At 43.5% G+C, this 18,506-nt stretch overlaps 1 long non-coding RNA gene across 1 annotated transcript; it reads right to left on the reverse strand.

Moving 5' to 3' along the window:
• Positions 1-14,434: 14,434 nt before the first annotated feature.
• On the reverse strand, positions 14,435-16,984 carry LOC144130303 (uncharacterized). Its single transcript, XR_013314058.1, has 3 exons — positions 16,968-16,984; positions 16,206-16,341; positions 14,435-14,657 (listed from the first exon to the last, which is right to left on the reverse strand). It is a non-coding gene; the product is annotated as an uncharacterized LOC144130303 (long non-coding RNA).
• Between the last annotated feature and the right edge of the window lie 1,522 nt (positions 16,985-18,506).

The following is an 18,506-nucleotide window of genomic DNA, read 5'->3' on the forward strand; positions in this document are numbered from 1 at the left end:
TCTGCTGGGCGTCGCTGCAAGACAGAGACGCCACCTCCGCTGGTTTTTCAGCATCCTCACATTGAGTGTTTTCGTGGTTACTTACCCGATAGCATGTTCAGGCGTCGTTGAACTGCATCAAAAGAAACCTTTGGACAAAGACCATATTTCGGTGAATCATTTTGCTTGGCCATACATATTCTTAGCAATTACGGAGGTCTAAGATTGTGGCACTTTATGACACTGAGATGCAGTGTTTACATGACAATACATATGCTCACATTTGGGTGCAGTGTTGTGATTAACGTTTGCACGAAATATAGTTGTGCTGAATTTCACTCTCAGCTGCTGAAGTACTAACGAAAAGCATAAGAAAAAACAGTTACAGGTGTGAGAGGAATCACAATGCAGAATAAATTAACATTGTATTGCCCAGAAGTGGTATGGAGAATTTAGATCGCGAGAAGGTGAGCTAAATTTAAGAAAAAGCATGATGTGAGTGATTTATTCTCCATGCGACTCCTGTTTAAAAACATGCCTGCGTCTCGCAAACGTATGGTAGCTTAGAACCAAAAAGACAGTTTTTGACGAAATCAAAATTTCAGCTCTCATGTTTTAGAATTTTTTCACATTTTTTTGAAAAACAATAGCACAAGCCGTTGTTCGGACCCATAATTATTGTGTCTAGTGAACGACCAAAATGAAAAACAAAGCAGAAAAGGCAGATCTTATGACAATGAGATAAAAACAGATGCAAGACCTTATATCGTAAGTCCAGTTTTGTTGCATGCTCACTACAACGAATATGTGACCAACTGCACACATGAGATCACAAATAGTTCATAAGCCGCATGAGTTGAAGAAGGAACACTCAAAGCAAAAAGGTTGCGCCGAGTATAAAGCTCTTACATGAGTGGTTTTTTTGCACAAAATTGTGTTTACATCATATAAAATGATTTTTAATCGTTGATTACCATCCATGGCCTATTTGTGCTACATTATGCAACTCTTTTTTATATAACATTACTTTTGTGATCTGAACGTAAGTATGTGAATGGATATCGTTTATAAGGCTGAAGTACTTACATACAATCACAGCAGCATGCTCACTAGTCTTGATTTCTCTTTTTAACAGAATATGCTGAGGGGCCAGTTGGTCAGACATATTATAAACAAAAATGTAGCATATGGACGGGACGAAGAAGGGCGAAGACAGGACGGTTGCTACACTTACAACTGAATAGAATGAAATGCGACAGTAAACCACCCCCCATCCCAGAGCAACAACACGCATGCGCATGACATAAAACAAGGTAAAAACAGATAATTATAAATCGTGTGGGAAAAAAGCAAAAAAAGGAGAAAAGAGAAAGAGCGATAGATAATAAAAGGGGCTAAGAAAACTCAAGTGGGTTTTAAAAACTTCAATTCATTCTCCATCAGATACACAGATGGGGTACTAATGCACGTGACTTCACTGCATTTCGAAATTTCCTGGGCTTCCAAGATTCCCCTAGCCAATTGGTCTTTACCACGCCCTACAATCTCAGTACGGTTAAGCAAGGGAAAACAACCATTGCACTTCTTGCAATGCACTTGCACGTGTTCACCAGTTTGTTGGCGAAGTGAAGAGGCATGTTCACCCAGCCTCACGTTTATACACCTGCCCGTCTGCCCAACGTACACAGACCCACAACGGAGAGGGAATAGATACACAATACCTGTTGCGCATGAGACGTACGGTTTTCTATGTTTCGTGCCACAACCTGGTTCTCTTTCCCTCTCTCGATCTGCTAAAGCACATAGCATTGCCAGCTTGAGGGGGCGTAGAAAACACAATGTCAACCCCAAATTTTGCTGCCACTCTCTTCAAGTTGTGGGAGAGCCTGTGTACATATCGCATAACCTCAAACTTCCTATTCTTTTGGTCACCTGGTGTGATATGTCGTAACAGGAGCTGTTGTTTTTCGTTTAGTAGTTTCTTTCTGAGAGCCTCTGCAACTGCCACAAGAACATCGGCAGGGAAGCCTGTTTCCTTAAGTCTCTCGACCTGAATGTCAAAACTTTTTCCCACTCTTTGAGGGCATGAATTTAGAAGTGCTAAGCTAAAACATGTAGCTGCTATGCCTCGCTTTGTGAGCTTCGAATGGAAAGAGTTGTAAGGCAGAAGCGCTTTTTTGGATCGAGGTTCGTAAGGCCAGCAAATTTGCCCACCAGTATTAAAATACAGGTGAATATCTAGAAACTGAATGGAATCATGAGCCTGTAGTTTAATGCAGAAGTTCAATGAATTCATCATTCCTTCGAAATGAGTTAGGATCGAGTCTGCTACTAAAACCATGTCATCTCTAGGAGAATGTTTGGGGACAACAAGAAAATCATCGACATATCTAAAAATACGCACAACGTGCTCGTCACTCAACTGAGACTGAAGCAATCGCCCAAACTTAGCCAGAAAAATTTCGCAAAGCACAGAGGCGACACTTGACCCAATACAAATGCCACGTTTCTGAATGTAGAAATGCTGACTGTGGTTAACTACCGTGGAATTTAGGTACACAGACAGGAGTTTCAAAAAAGAATCAATACTGACACCGCAAGAATTCTGAAAGGACATCGGTCCCGCCTCTTCAATGCACTCCCTCACCGCAATAAACACATTCGTCATGCGGCACCGAGTAAAAAATTTCCTCAATGTCAACAGAAAAAGCCGAATTAGCACCGCATAAATCACCCCGCAGGACGTAAACTAACACAGGCGAGCTGGTGACTTTGAAAGGGTCCACAGTAACAAACTTCTCTTGGCTAAAAAAAGGTAAAATGAAGTTCGGCATGTTCAGAAACAGCTAGATCAGAGTGTCATAAAGTGTTAAAAATAGTGGCCTCCACCTTCTAACCAAGAAAACAAAAAGCGCAAACAAAAGCATTCGCTCAAATGCTCTTCGCAACACGGGCACAGATATCATATAGGGATAAGGCAAACTGACTCAAAAGGTCCCAAATGCTGTTTAAAGTTATCAAGTGAGGAATTTTCTCGCCACCATATTTGTGCGCAGGCACAAACCGACCGTCGGCCACCCAGCAGCAAAAATGGGTACAAGCATCCCCCAGCCTGGCGACCGACTTTCTTCAGCTCAGTTGTGAACGACCTCGCAGCCTGCTAAAAGTGGCACCCTTTGGTCGACGCAGTTCAAACGCGAGAAAAATCTCGATGCACTGTCACTGGGTGCTCGCATGTCCCAGCGGATCGGCCTCTCTTCCTCCATGAGAACAAAGCATCCCTTCCGCACCTGAAAAAAAGGTGGCGACCACCGCGTCAGCGTCCAGCTCCCCTCAGCGCCAACGTGTCTCTGCGACAACGCCTCTGCCTCGCGCGAGCAGCTAACACCATCGCTTGCAGTTCTATCGTCAGAAGGCACAACTCTCGTCAAACCTCGGACCGCTGGTACACAGCAGCATCAGAAGCACTCATAAAAAAATTGAGCCACAATGGGCTTCACAGCACAGGGTGGCTTTCGGTCCTTCGCAGATAGATTGTCCGCCTAAGCAGGGGCGACGTGTCCTAAGAGCCTTCTGGAAACATTTTACCCCTGGAAAGCTAAGCACCATGCTTGGTGAAATATTGTGCCCTTTAGAAAACCGGTGGGCAACCCACGCAACTGGGGATCGAACGCCTAATACATGGAGCCTAAATACACGCCTAAATATAAGGAGCAAGTGAACTTGGTCCGCCATATGGGTTGAATTTCTCGCATAATTGCATCTGTGATTCGCTGTTTATCAACACTCAGCTGTGTAAAATTTCAGGCAGTATCTGGTGCGTTTAATGGCACTCTTAGGTGTATAGTCTGTGAGCGGACAAAATTTGTGTTCGCATCAGTACATGACAAATTCGTCACTTAGTGCAAATGTACTAGCTCAATACTTACGGACTTTTTTTATCTGCAATGCAAGAAATGAGAGTGTACGTCAGTCTTGGTTGAACATGGACAGGCAGCTAGTTCGGCGCTTAACAAATTTTTGCCAAATAACTTTCTAACTGTTGCAGTTAGGTACCTAGTTTCAGTTAGAGATTTGTATTCTGTCGTTATTAATAACCATATCATTGTTTAGAATTTTGAAAACGTGATTACCCTTAGCACTGCGGTTCGGTGAAATATGGCTTTTCTACTGGATACGTGCACTAGGGAGGTACCGTTTCCTGCGTGGCCTTCGAAAGCGCATGTATTTTTGCACTATGCAGCCAAAAGTTGTTCGGGCACAGCGCCGAGCGCATTCGCGTTTTCTAAATTATAAAAAATTTGTATTAGTATTAATAACGACCTGCTTCAAATCCATAATTGCCCCAGGGGTCAAAAGGTAATTAGCAGTAATTAGTTCACTGGCTGACCAGCTAACATTATTCACCTCTTTTCTGATGCCTTTAACGCAGGTATTATTGTGCCGCAAGAGCCACCTTCACGCCTAAAATAATTTTTTTTTATATTTTGGTTCATCTTCAGTGAAACCGTATCTTTTGCTGGCATGTCACTTTCCAGGTCAAAAGTGCTTGCGAATAAAAGTGAAGGGCACAGCCGAGCTATGCGCCGTAGATATTGCAATAAAATCGTGTTATCGAAAGCTGGATACAATTAGAGTGCTCCTAAATTACGATTAACCAAGTAGTTTTACACAGCGAAGTGCGGTGATTGTTAGATTGAGAAAAGTGGTGTTCTGCAAAGAGAGGCATCACAAACGCGAAAAAAATACCGGTAATATATTCAAAATTCAATGCACAACATTTGCTCCACTCTGAAATTCTGACAAACACACATGTACGAAACCAAACAAACGCTACGAATTACTTCTCAAGAGTGGTTTATGGTTTAGGAGGGTTTAACGTCCTTAATCAACTCAGGCTATGAGGGACGCCGTAGTGAACGGCTCCTGGAAATTGTGACCATCTGAGGCTCTTTAAAGTGCACTGACATCGCACAGCAAACGACCCTCTAGAATTTCGCCTCCATCGAAATTCGACTGCCGCAGCAGAGATCGAACACGCGTCTTTCGAGTCAGCAGTCGAGTGCCATAACCACTGGGCCACCGCGGCGGGGCGGATCTCAAGAATGGCAACAACTTATAAACAGTGATGAGCAACAGCGTTTTTTATTGTAGGTTAGCAATATTCTCCACAGAAGTGCGCTCGCAGAACATGTTTGTATTTATTTTTTCACAAAGCATTGCCTGTGTAGCGAAAGCATATTGACCGAAGTCGGATCTCGGAGGAACCTTCCTTGCTAGAAGACGCCTCACAGTTCACAAACTTGTCGGCATATCAGTTTTAACAACCAAAAAAACTTCACAATGATGAATGTTCAAACCTAAAAACAACATAAAACGTAACGGTTGCCACAAGACGTGTCCCTCCAAGTGAAAGTCGATCATTTTGTAGTGAAGTGCAGTCCAACTGGCCTTAACGTTCATATATAGATCAGGACAAAACATTCTCCTCGTTTTCCATAGCATGCCGTTATAGGCAGCATTGCACGTGCACAAATAAAGAAATGGCTGGCGGTTCAGCTTTGCTCAGCACGAAATATTATGCGAAAGCAGCGCGGAACGCCGAAATTTCGCGGGCCACGCAAATTTTGTGGGTTGGTCAAACCCACTCCAGAGGTGTCCCGTGTCGGTTCCGAGCAAGGGGAAACTTAAAGTGGAACCAAGAAAGTTTATTGGAACCAAGAGTAAGTTTGTACAGTGTCTCTCATACCGTCTGGGCCGCTTTCTAAATTTAAACCACATAATTTACTATCTGCAATGGTTATATCAGCGGCATTGCACTCAAATCGATAGGATACAAAGGAACTCACTCCTCGATCGCCAAATCAGAAGTTTATTTAACCAGCACACGCGCACATTCCTATTACAATCATGGCGCCATAAAATCAGGTCAGTTTCTCTTTTAACAGCTTTTGCTATTAAATTTAATTTTCCGTATCGTGTTCCTGGTTACAGCGAAGTCAATCTTTTTATTCACCAACTATCTCCCGAGTATGCTGCGCGTTTAATGCACTGAAATAAAGTTGACTGGCTTAAGAAACACTGAATCGTGTTCAGTAAATAGGCTAAACTTTCCGATATGTGCCCGAGCACTATATGAAACATCGATAAGCTCGATTTCTTAAAGGGGTGGAGACACGAAATCTTTAATACTAATTGGGTTTTGGGGGAAAGAAATGGCGCAGTATCTGTCTCATATATCGGCGGACACCTGAACAGCGCCGTAAGGGAAGGGATAAAGGAGGCAGTAAAAGAAGAAAGGAAGAAAGAGGTGCCGTAGTGGAGGGCTCCGGAATAATTTAGACCACCTGGGGATCTTTAACGGGCACTGCACACAGGCGCCTTTAGCGTTTCGCCTCCATAAAAACGCAGCCGCCACGGTCGGGTTCGAACCCCGGAACTCCGGATCAGCAGTGACCGAGCCCAATGCTGCTTAGCTTCGGTGATCGGACGGGAACCGGCGTATTCAGCATGGTATGGCCGATGGCGCACCAAATCTTTCGATTGTGTGTTCTTTGTTTGAAACGTTGTTTACTGCCTTAGGACGCATGATACGTGCTCCGCGATTCATATATGCGAAGTAAATAATTTATTGTTGAAATATTTATACTGCGCAGTTTAGGTTTTCAAGCTCCGGGGTGTGCTGTGACGACTTGATCAGGGAACAGAAGGAAGCCTGGTCACGTGGGCCCCCAAAGTTGGGACGCAGTAATTGCTGCATCGTCTGCTCTTGTACACATGCTGACATTGCAGAGGCTTTCAAAATTATGTGCAGGCAAACATGGTCAGTACTGCTATATGCTGAAAAAAGCGAAGCGAGCGAGGGACGACATCGAGTCCGGGAACCAAGCGGCCCGCTTCGGTCGATCTCAATCGGCATACTGCATATGCCAACGCGGTTTTTGCGTTCTATTTCAACGTGCCACATTGCGGCGACGCTGATGTTCGAAGGAAGCCTGTGTCAGTGGCCTGTAGCTGACAGCGCGTCAGTCGGGTGATCCCTTGGTCATATTACAGTGAAACGATGCCTCACGGTTCGTACTGAGCAATAGCCGTCCCTGTCTTGCTCCGCCCGCGCAGCCGCGCTGCGAGACTGTTCTGGGTCCTGTGGCTTCTGGTTACGATATATGCTCCTTGTTCAGCACAACTTCCATGTATTCGCTAAATGAATGCTTTCATAAAATTGCATAGGATTCAGGGATTCGGCATTTACTGCTAGAGTACGTAGCTCCCCCAGGACTGCGGCCACGACGACTGCATCTCGGCGATGCTTTTGTTTACATATCTAGCTGCATCTGTACAGAGGCAGCAATTAAGTGTTAGTTCAGCATGAATTGCAAGCTGCGTTCTACTTCAGTTAAACAATGTCTTCTCTTTTGCGCCGGTTGTACGTTTAGTTGTTTAAGCAGCGCGATAACTCTGCAAGAATCGCCGAAGAATGCGAGCGCCAGCCTGGGGAACACTTCATAGGCAGGTCGTTGACACCGCATAGGAACGGCGTTTCTGACTCGTTGTAACTGCTTTTCCGATGTGTCCAGTACTTGAAGTTAAATTGGTCTATATATAAATATATTCGAAGCCAGTTTGCGATAAATAAAATGGCTTAATTTGTTGCCCTCAAGCGACGCCGACGACTGCTAGCTGCCGCCGCGGGCTCCTGCAGCGTTGGTCGACAGACTGGGTCACACTGCCTAGCAGCGGCGCTTCCCGCTCGATGTATTTGCGCCCTAAGATGTATTTAAGCTCACTGTTGTCAAAACTATGCTCAATGATCATTTGTATTCGCTGATGGTTGTGAACTCGCTCTCAACAATCGCCGACATCGTACATAGAAACCTGGCGGACTCGTAGGGTTACTGGTACCGCTGGTAGGTCTAATGGTGAACAAGTCAAAGATAGTCCCTCGTTTCGATTATTTGCAGCATGGAGAACGTGTAGACAACTATAGTCATCCTCATCGACGTCAAGGTTTCACTCTGCCGCCGATATTGCATGGTCGCGGCTGGTGCTTTTGCAACGGTATATTTGCCGATTACTACACCGACCACTGAGTCGCCGAGCTGCGCCTGCTCGATGTCGTGCGTCGCCGTTCATTGTACCTCACATTACTGCGACGTGATGTCACTACTATTCACTGATATCGTTTCCACAACTCTACGTCACACACTATCGCGCGAGCGATGCGTCTTGATCGTGAGAAAGAGCATTTAAAGTCTCTGGAGCTGAATTTAATAAACTTTAAACGCCGGTCGCCTCCAATACTTGGCCGTGGATTGCCTTACATGCCGAGGAAGCTAATAGCAAGCTTTTTTTTAAAAAAAAAGCTTTTTTAGCGTCAACGTTTGGTGTCTCAATCCATTTAAAGCTTGCGTCGTTGTTTGCCATTGCATGTGCCATCAAAAACCTCCGGCCTAGAGTTCTTAAATAATTTATTGATTGGTTTATGAATTGTTCCCCACATTTTCAGATAAAAACAAAATGGAATAAATAGTGCAAATGGCGCTCAGAAACAAAGGATAGTATTCATTTCGTCAGTTTTCAGCAAGCGCCTTAGGCGTTTATTCACATCACACATCATTTGTCTTTCTTTCTCAAATCACTGTACTACTTAACATGTTCTTACGCTATCATTAATTTTTTAGAAGTACTGATGTCGCGAAAAACTAAATAGCGGCCATATACTCCTTCGTAGGTGTACGTCAAATCCTGCCCCTTTCTCAGGAGTCCTCTGGATGTGTCGTTGAGGTTTCCAACCTGGACAGTTTGGTATTCTGTTTCATTTCCTGCACTTGACTTTGTTTCGTACGCGATGTAACCAGAGAACGTAACTTCCACAGTGAAGATGGTGCGCTAGAAGAAAAGGCACAAATTGAATGCGGTGGACACAGAAATATATGTGTGAGGCGTAACAGAACTGAACACAAACTATCTAAAAAAAGTATTTTGTAAAAGTATTTTGTAATGTTCGACCTTGCAGAATCTATCAGACATGCTGACTGCAATGCGTCATCGCTTCAGCGTCCAGCTTTGCCATTTATATACTGAGTTCTAGCATACCCCTAGCCGCCGGTGTCCGAGAACGCTTGGAATGCTGGTGTGCGAGTATAGCTGCATACTTCACAAGTGGTCTCGTGCCATACACGACGCACCTGTGCAAAACTGATGCACCCACTGCCATGAACACTGCAGAGCATATCTACACCATCTTATGTGGACTTCTCCATGTTTCTCGCGAGGAAGCGCAAAATTCAGCACGCACCACATTGTTTCTGAACAAAGAACCATATTAGCGTGTTTTATGCCTCTCAATACAGAGCAACATAAAACAAGATGCAAAACATTCTCATTGCTGCTCAGATTACCTCGCACCCGCAATAACGCTAAACCTATAAGGCCTAAGGCGGAGGTGCTGCTTACAGTTTTCAGACGTCCGTTTTCTTTTTATTGCTTGCCTGCTTTCTACAGTTATTGGCTGCTACTTTCAGAAAATCCATAATGTGTGGTCGTTCACAACTGCATTACGGTATTACCTAAAATATTTATTACACCAATTCATATTCGATCTGACAATATGCGCTTGGCTTGCGAAAACAGGAATTTATGGTCTGCGCTTTTGAAGTTACGGATATCCCCTTTTTAGGAATCAGGTTTCTGTGACACTCAAGGTTGCCAGGTATTGTGTACAGAGAGTTTCACTGTTTCTTGCAGAATGACAGCAGTGTCCTACAAAGCAATTGCATTTACTTTCTCATCAGCCGCTGCGTTTCCTTTTTACTTTGCTTTGGAGGAAAAACGTGTTTCTTGTCGCTGAGGTGCACCTAAAAGCTTTTTTTTTTCAATTAAACGGCCCTAGCTGGAGAGTGACAGTGGTCTTCGACTGCGCAGCTTTGGTTCTCGGGTTAAATTCCTGCAAATGCGGTGATACTGAGAGAGATTAGTTTGGGCAGAAAAAAGAAATAAAAATAAATTGCCTTGTCTGCACCGCCAAAAACAGCCACACTGACAACGAGAAAGGCGAAGTGCCTTAGTGTGCACTGCCCACTGACGCCTGGATGAGTTTTTTTTTCTTGTTTCAATCTGCACCAAACCCTGGCCGATTCCCCCCCGCCCCCCTCCCACCGCGGGGATGTCCCATCTTATTTGTGGCAACAACAACAACAACAACAACAACAACAACAACAACAACAACAACAACAACAACAACAACAACAACAACAACAACAACAACAACAACAACAACAACAACAACAACAACAACAACAACAACAACAACAACAACAACAACAACAACAACAACAACAACAACAACAACGGCGCTATTGACAAGCACAGAGGAACGCCGAAGTATCAGTGCGCCTTGCCATCACACACCCTACGTTGCACTATGTGCCGAAATGGATTCTGCAGTCTGGCCTACATGCCTGGGGAAACAGAGGGGCAGTTCCGACAGTGTTTTAGGAAGCAGCGAGTCATCACCCAATGTTGAGCTGTGATAGAGTAGACATGAAAGCGGTCTCATTATACCTTATAAGCCTGTCACATGAATCGAAGCCGAGAATGGTTTCTATAAAAGACAAAATATAAACTAGTATATTCTGGTCCCAGCGAACATATGTCGATGTCTAGAAGCTACAGTTCACGAATGCAAGACCTGCTTCCTTGTCAGTCAAAGGTCTGTTGCGCCCACACTGATGCCATGGGCAGAAACAGCTTTTAGTATTATCTACAATAAACGTATTTTATGCGGGCCTCAAGCACAAACACGCGATTATCGTGGTGGTAGTTGCCGAAACCAAGTATAGAGGCCGTAATCATCCCCTCCACGATGTCAGAGGTGAGGAATGATAAGTCAGGGACGAGATACCAAGGTTTGAACTCCCATATATGGTTTTGATGGCCGTGTTTTAAAAGAAGAGAAATGTTAAAAGAGGGTTATGCCGTGAGTGCCCAGAAAAGAATTCGAGGCGCTCTAATTTAACAGAGAACAGTCAGCTAGGTCATCCTGAATAGTCCATCTGCTGCTTTCGGACATTAACAGATGCATTGGAGTCCTCCTACAACTTTCGGGGTAGTCGTGCAGCGGTTAAGCGACGTCCCACTGGCCTGCGATGACACGTTATGCCAATGGCGGGTCTTGTGAGACCCAGGTTCCTCTTCCCAAGCTGCCACTTGCGACCAACCGTTAATTTAACCGCCAAGTGCCTAATTTAACCGCCACCTTCAATGGTGGACCATTTGGTCACAATACCATGGGCAGGTTGTGACGAAGCTACAAGGGCTCGTGGCCTGGGAGGCTCCTCTGGCACCTAGGTGGCTCATCGGGAAACTAGGTGGGCCGCCTAGGTCACGTACCTAGGTTGCTCTGGGATTTTTTCGGGAAATTTTCGCTCACGGCCAGAGATACCGACGACGACGCCAGATTGTATCTGACACGGACTCCTTAAGGCTATATCGATAAATATCTTAAGATGGAACAAGGAAACAGCTTCAGAACTGCGATGAGTCCACTGATGTGCTGCTTTATCAACGCATACCTGAGAAAGCACGAATGTCACCCAGAGAACTTGTACCGGGTAACTAGAGCTTTAAAGCTGAACTACACTTCAGTAAATATTGGCGGAGGACCGCGACCTCAACCGCTCTCTTTTACAGTGCTGCTGTAAGTGAATACCGGTCACAAGCAGATCTGCTAGATGCCTTTCGATTAACCGTAACCATACGACTCCTTTATGAGCAAGATATTTGTGGCTCTGTGCAGAGGCCGCGCCGAGATAGACTTGCTAACGGTTAGGTTGGAGACGACGGCGCCCTGGGTGCGGTGCCAGGGTGTGTGTACCGCACGCGGCCACTTCCGACTCCTTTGCGGCTCAGAACGGAGGTTGTGCGCGGTGCACAGCTCCCCCAAAGTGGCAGACGCACGACGGCCGGATCGTCCACAGTGAGCGGTCGAGATTCGGCGTGCTGGCAAGCGTGACAGGCGCCGACAAAGGCAACCTCCAAGACTACATGAGGTGGAATGCGAAAAACCTAGGCTTCGAGTTCAGAGCGAACACAATCTCAGCAGATTAGCCGCTTTGAATTATTTAAGTTAAGCCAGTATGGCTCAGAAGTTTCTGCCCGCTACCCAAACTCAGGTGATAATTCGGTGTCTTTTCAATTAGACAAGATCCAATGAATAGGGCTATTGTTCTACTCTTGGCTAAAAAATCTTAGTCGAGCTTGACATGGCGTGTGTATACAGTTCCTTCTTAGACAAGAGTACAACTCAATTAATTGCGCAACACAGAAATAAAATGCAACGAATTTCTAGTATTTGATTATTTGGTACAATTAGCGGCATCGTGCAGAGCAAGCAAGAAGACGCAAGGCATTTTCAAAAGAGCAAAAATAATTGTTCATTGGGAAAAAAAGTTACATTGAGTTACATCTATAACGCCACAGGTAGAAAGAAACGTGAGGGTCCAGAGTATAACACTACTCGGAATGCGACTGGCAGTCGAGTCTACTAGAAATATGTTTCATATTTCCACCGCATAGGGCCGTTACGATTCGAAAGTTGTGCCCGTAGTGAAGATTTACGCTGTTAGCACCTTTTTACATTGCTTTTATCGATGTAGATTGCTCGTCTATATTTGCCGCCTGCCTCTACGTCTTGTTTAGCAAGGGTTGCAGTCTATTAAAGTTAAATTTAATTGCAGCTGCCCAAGCTAGACTGCGATAGTTGTGTGTAATAAACACAGCATTGCAGATCTTCTTTTTATCTTTTCGTACTAATAAATCCTGCTTCGTATGTTTTGCTCATTTACTGCTAATACCATTTCGGTAATCTTGGTCTCAGGGTGAAGCTACATAAATTTTCGAGAAAATATAACACTAATAGTTTTCTGCTGCTCTATCGGCTGGACGTCCTACTCAGACTAAACAAAAAAAAAGGTTTATTAGGTTAAGTGCTTCAAGTACAGCTTGAAAATGAATCGCTGTATATTTAGTGCGTTAATTCCTTGAAAAAGTTTTATTTTACCAACGCAGATTTTATCAAAAAATTATTGCTCTTTACTTCTATGAAGTTTATGTCGAGATACGAGATAAGAATAAAATATCACGTGTATTTTATAACTGTATACACTGCTGTCAGTTTTAAAGATAATATTTTTTACGTATGTTGAGCAGCATAGGTCATAATAATGGTACGCGGCGGCTGCCGAAGAATGAGGCGGGCATTCAAGCAGAAAATATTGCACAGTATCTGTTTGGCCGCAGTTGTAGCAATGTGGACTGTTCCCTTGTCGGAAACAGTGCTGTAAGCTGTTTTTAAAGGCGGCATTAAAATGATGACGATGATAAACAGTTTCCGGATGGCTTGGAAGTCTAAGTTTTAGATGTGAGCCTACTGAGCGATCAAGTGGCTAGTGATGCGACGGCAAGCTTGCATTCAAGAGAACAGATCACTTTTTCTGGCCTCCTTGAAGCAAAGACCACTACCGAGAAGAATCGTTGTCTTTAAAGCATTACTACGCTTGTGAACCGGAATCCGTTTGTACGTAAAGTGCTTCCACGCATTATCTTATAAATGATAGATAATAAATGCTCCTCTCACCGAAAACCACTTCCGAAGGGTCCCTTCCTGCAACTGAAAAAGTAAAGAAAACCATTTTAGCGGCTCTGTTAACGATTTCCTGGTCATCGGACTTTGTAGCTGTCTTTGTTTTGATCAGTTGAAGGGTTATTTCTTTTTGCTTATCAATTTATTCAACCACAATGATCAGTTTATACGCTTTATTTTTGCGATTTCAATTTTAGCTCATGGTACCGCCTGTAAATGGATCGAGCTAAAGAAATAAAATCTAATATTCATTCGTAATATTTAGAATCCACAAGCATAGACTTACGAGCCAGGTCAAGATTCAAATTTTATGGACAGCCCCATTAAGGGAAAACAGCGTTTCGCTTATATTTATGTTTTTAGTAAGCAGCGGTTTGTTTTTATTTAAAATGTATTAAAATATGCATTAAGATTTCTCACGTACACTTTTCAAGATTTTAAAAATTTTATCGAAGAAACTTAAGGTGTGTTTTAATCGTCATGATTATCAATCATCCGTGCTTAAAGCCCCTAGGTTAGAGCTTAAAATAACAGGGAAGGGGGGGGAGGCATAATCTTTTACCTATGTGTTCGGTTAATATGATGAAATCATAGTGCCTTTGAACCAAACTTGTACTTAATACCAGCGGAACAAATTACAATCAAGGATTTTCGTATCCGCTGCATCGTGCTGGCGAACAGCTGGGAAACTAAAATGAAAGAGTTTTAATTAATGCACTGTGAGGACACTTAGCCACGTACCTCCTTGTTGATGCTCTCGCGTTGATCCGGCAAGCGTGTTGTTCTGTACACTGCACTCCATTTTTTTGCCCTAGTTCTGTTGTTCATATAGAAGGTTACATTCTTTTCCTTGAGGGCTTGATCTTCGTACAGTTCAAACGAGAAATGTGCAGGTAGAAGGAAATGGCCGTAAATCGATTTTGTTAAATTCAAGAAATATACGACAACCTCGAACTCATATTGATGAATTAAGGGACTCAATTTCGTAAATGAAGACATCAAATTGATAGCCCCTGCTGTTGCTGTTATCGGCAGCCTGCAAAGAAATGCGAAAGAAAGGGTGATTTATTTTGTGAGTGCAACAAATGTTTGGGTTCTGGATACATCATGTGCTATAAAATAAAAAACCGGAAAAAGGTAAGTGTGCGGCTGCAATATTTCAATTTTGCAGAGCTCGCGATTCCTTCTTTTAGCGCTGCACGCCATAGGAGATGCAGAATAATGCGTTAAAAATTAAGATGGGAGCTTGTAGGCAACATTTCGACAGCTATTGTATGCTTTGTGTAAATATGTGTTGTTATATAAACATTTAGCTTTTATGTAGACTACAAAAGTCATCAAATAAACAATAAAAAGGCATTGCAGGAATATAGGTGTTCGTGTAGCTCTCTTGAAATTAGGTGCACCCTCTAGATGTCTACAGTATGAAAGGTTCAAAGAAGAAGGAGGTCTACATCCATGTGCGGAGATTTTGGCTGCAGTGAATCCATATTCGAAAATTAAAATAAAAAAATTTTAAGCACGATGACGATCCTCCCTAATGCGAAATTTGAGCGTACCTCTGTCTGCTTCTACGGCGCGAACGGCACGGACCTCTCGGGAGCGGTTAGCCTCTGCTTAGTCGGCGCGCACCTCTGAATTCTGGAGTCGGCGGAGCTGAGCCTGTGCTTGGGCAGCTCGCTTAGCAGCAGCGGCAGACGAAGCATTTTCGCGGTTGCGTCGGCCATTGTTTATAATGTACTGCCAGATACCATTTTGTGTTGTGATATATAAGCAGGCGGTTTATACTAGGAAGACAACGCTATCGGTGGCGTGGCCGACGCGGACAGTCTATCGCGTGCAGCACATTTTACAGCACCGCCCGCCAACGGAGCGGGAGGGTGGCGCGACTGCGAGGAAGCAGCTCATGGGTGCGCGGGGGCGCGTGCCGCCCAAGACAAACCCCTCCCTTAACCGCACTACCTAAGCGCGTGCAGTGGTGATGGACGACGGCGCACGGAGCGTGCACCACTCTGGCGTCATCTATGAGCCAGCGGCGGTATTCTCGTTGGCTCGGTTGCACTGACGGCGGCAACAGTAATGGCGGCGCGGCTCAACCCATGAACGGGCACTTAAGAGCTGCGCTGTAAAATACGTACATGGACGTTAAATAATAAGAGTTAGAGAAAAAAAACCTTACGTGTATGATGTAAATAAAGATTTTATTAATTGATTGACAGATTGACACTTTGACCAAAGTCTCGTGGGAGAACCGACGTTTCGGCGCAAACTTGGCACCTTCTTTACGGATCACAGGGTCGAAGAGTCAAGAGAGGCACTTTTTAGCCACTGCCACTGGGAGGCGCCGCCGCGTGCAGTCACAATAGGTCAAAATGAGCGTCACAATGGGATCGCGGGGACGCCGTCGTGTGAGTCACCAGAGTTGGGGCACATAGAATTGGTTGTTCACGGTCCAGTGAATAAGAGCGCACGTTTTATAGAGTTCAAGAGAAATTAGCATTCTAGAGAGAATGAATCACGCTAAGTAACCGAACAAACGACCAGATAGAAGCAAGAAGCAGCAAGCTTCCGGAGCTAAACGTACGTGTTGTTCGCTTCGGCAGAGTCCGACCAGTAGGAGTAGTCTTTAGTCATGCCCCAAGATGTAATGTTAAGCATTGTGCTGTTGAGTTCCTGAATGTAGTTCTCCACATGTTCTGTAAAGTTCCAGCTCCCAGCAACTGCGTTGAAATGGGTACGTGAAATGGATACACCAGATTTCCGAAGTCTCTTTCAATGAGCTATAAGAAACCAACAAAATAGAAAAATGCAAATAAAAGAATTTACGATATATTGTTTCTGTCGTATGTTGTTTCAGAAGCTTCAAGCTAGCAGAGCCGCAGAATTTCTTCATATAAAATCCTGCTACCACAAACGAAGCCAACAGCAAATTCGTGTAGTCGCGCAGCTAGGAGCTAAGCGACAACATACAACATATAAAAAATTATGATGTTGGAGAAGATTTTTTTTTGCTTAGACCCACAACCAAACCTCTTTAAATTTGTAGCATTTTATATCAGCCATAATTTGTGCTGCTAGAAAAGTTACGCGCTAAAACAAGAGCTATAAGCTGCAACAGGACGGCAATTCGAGAGAGAATGTGCTAATTTAGTTTGTAAACTTTACTAAACATGTTTTTCGCAGTAATGGCACAGATTTTCAAGCCGAATGATTATGCGTGGACATTATTTCTGGATATTTGCGGCAGAATGTTGCACAAACGCTGCAGTAAACACCTAAATGTTGATGTGGCACAAGTTGTTTAGCGTTTTTAACAAATATGAAAAAAAAACACATACATCCTTACCTTCAAAAATTGTGACCTATAAGGACAAAGATGGAATTCAGAATTAACGGGCCAACTCTGTCAGTGTGTTTCGAGACCTACTAATATTCGAAAAAAAGAACCTGGTAGAAAGCAGGCCGATAATTTACTTTAGCTTAGTGTACGTTGTTATTTATGTCTTTTTTGTTTTTTATATTAATATTAAGTGGAGTAAAGACCGTGCTCAGGCACCGAGTGAAACAAAGCTCGACGAATTCTTCATTTTATATAAGGATAATACATCAAAATATAAATGAAATAACATGAAAAATTAAGTATGTCAATAAATTCCACACTGCGTAAGTACCTTCGCGGCTTTGGTATACAGAACTAATAAGGTATCAGCGAAAAAGGATACCAAACAAGATATACATGTGTCCTTGACAAATGTCTCAGCTGTACTTACTCTGCTGACTGCCTTTAGTAGGTTTTTTATTATGACAAGTGAGCGCATACTTCTTTTCTAGGCATAAAAATGAATTAAATAAATAGTAGGTTAATATCTGTGTCGCTTTGATGTGCTGCCAGAAGCTTCATGATGAAAATGGTACAGTTGCACAAAAACCTGCCGATCGGCTAATCTTTTTTTTGCCTAACACAACAAAGATGCAGCGCTCTAGGACATTCGATAAAGTGGCAAGCATGGTCCTTAGTTTAATATTCCGGTACAGAGTAATGTTTCCTGCTGCGACAATAAAGAATATTTCTCTATTCTTCGCAGCAGTCGCAAGTCTAGCTTTTTGATATATCACTTTTAATTGTAACGCACCTGTAGAGAATTATAGGATCGTGCTATGAGGGCATTGATTGAAGTCGTCTAACCTTCCTAAGCGTAGCATAACATTGCTGTTAAAGTCCATCCCACCTAGTATTAAAATTGCCATAGAAAACTAAGCTTATCACAACATTTTGAAGCAACTGGAAAATCCTGTAACATACGGTTATGAAGATATTAATAGTGATGGTGTAACCTTGCGATCAGTCGGAAAATCTCGGTCTTAAATTAGTCCTGAACTCAAGTGAAAAATTAAGACTGCCATCAAAAATCAATGTGATAGGTTTATGACCAGAAATGGCAGAAATGTACAAGCGTCCCGAGATGGAGATACTGAAGTGTTGATTTCTATGAAGCAATCTAATGCCATGCTAAAATTTTCGGTTTCTGGTTATGAAAAGAGGCTGCGATGTCGGTAGGTCCACAGGAGTGAGTCTTCTAGGAATAAGACACAAATATTTCTCACACATTTTTGTGTAATATTTTGTTATTTTGCCTGGCGTGAGAGCTACGAAAAATACCGCGTTACACCACGCTTCTCTAGTGCCTTTGTGGGGCAATGTACATAACTATATAAATAAATAAATGAAAACCGTGATATCCTTTTCCTTGCTTCAATCTCAGCTATATACTAAGTAGCGTACAGCCGGCCGATGATGATTTGCACAGCTCTCAGCGTACTTACATGCACCTCTCAAAAATCACTCGGCAAGCAGTGCACCGAGTCTCCTGACTATGGTCCCCTG

This window comes from Amblyomma americanum, chromosome 4 (assembly GCF_052857255.1).
Source record: "Amblyomma americanum isolate KBUSLIRL-KWMA chromosome 4, ASM5285725v1, whole genome shotgun sequence".
NCBI classification, from domain to species: Eukaryota; Metazoa; Arthropoda; class Arachnida; order Ixodida; family Ixodidae; genus Amblyomma; species Amblyomma americanum.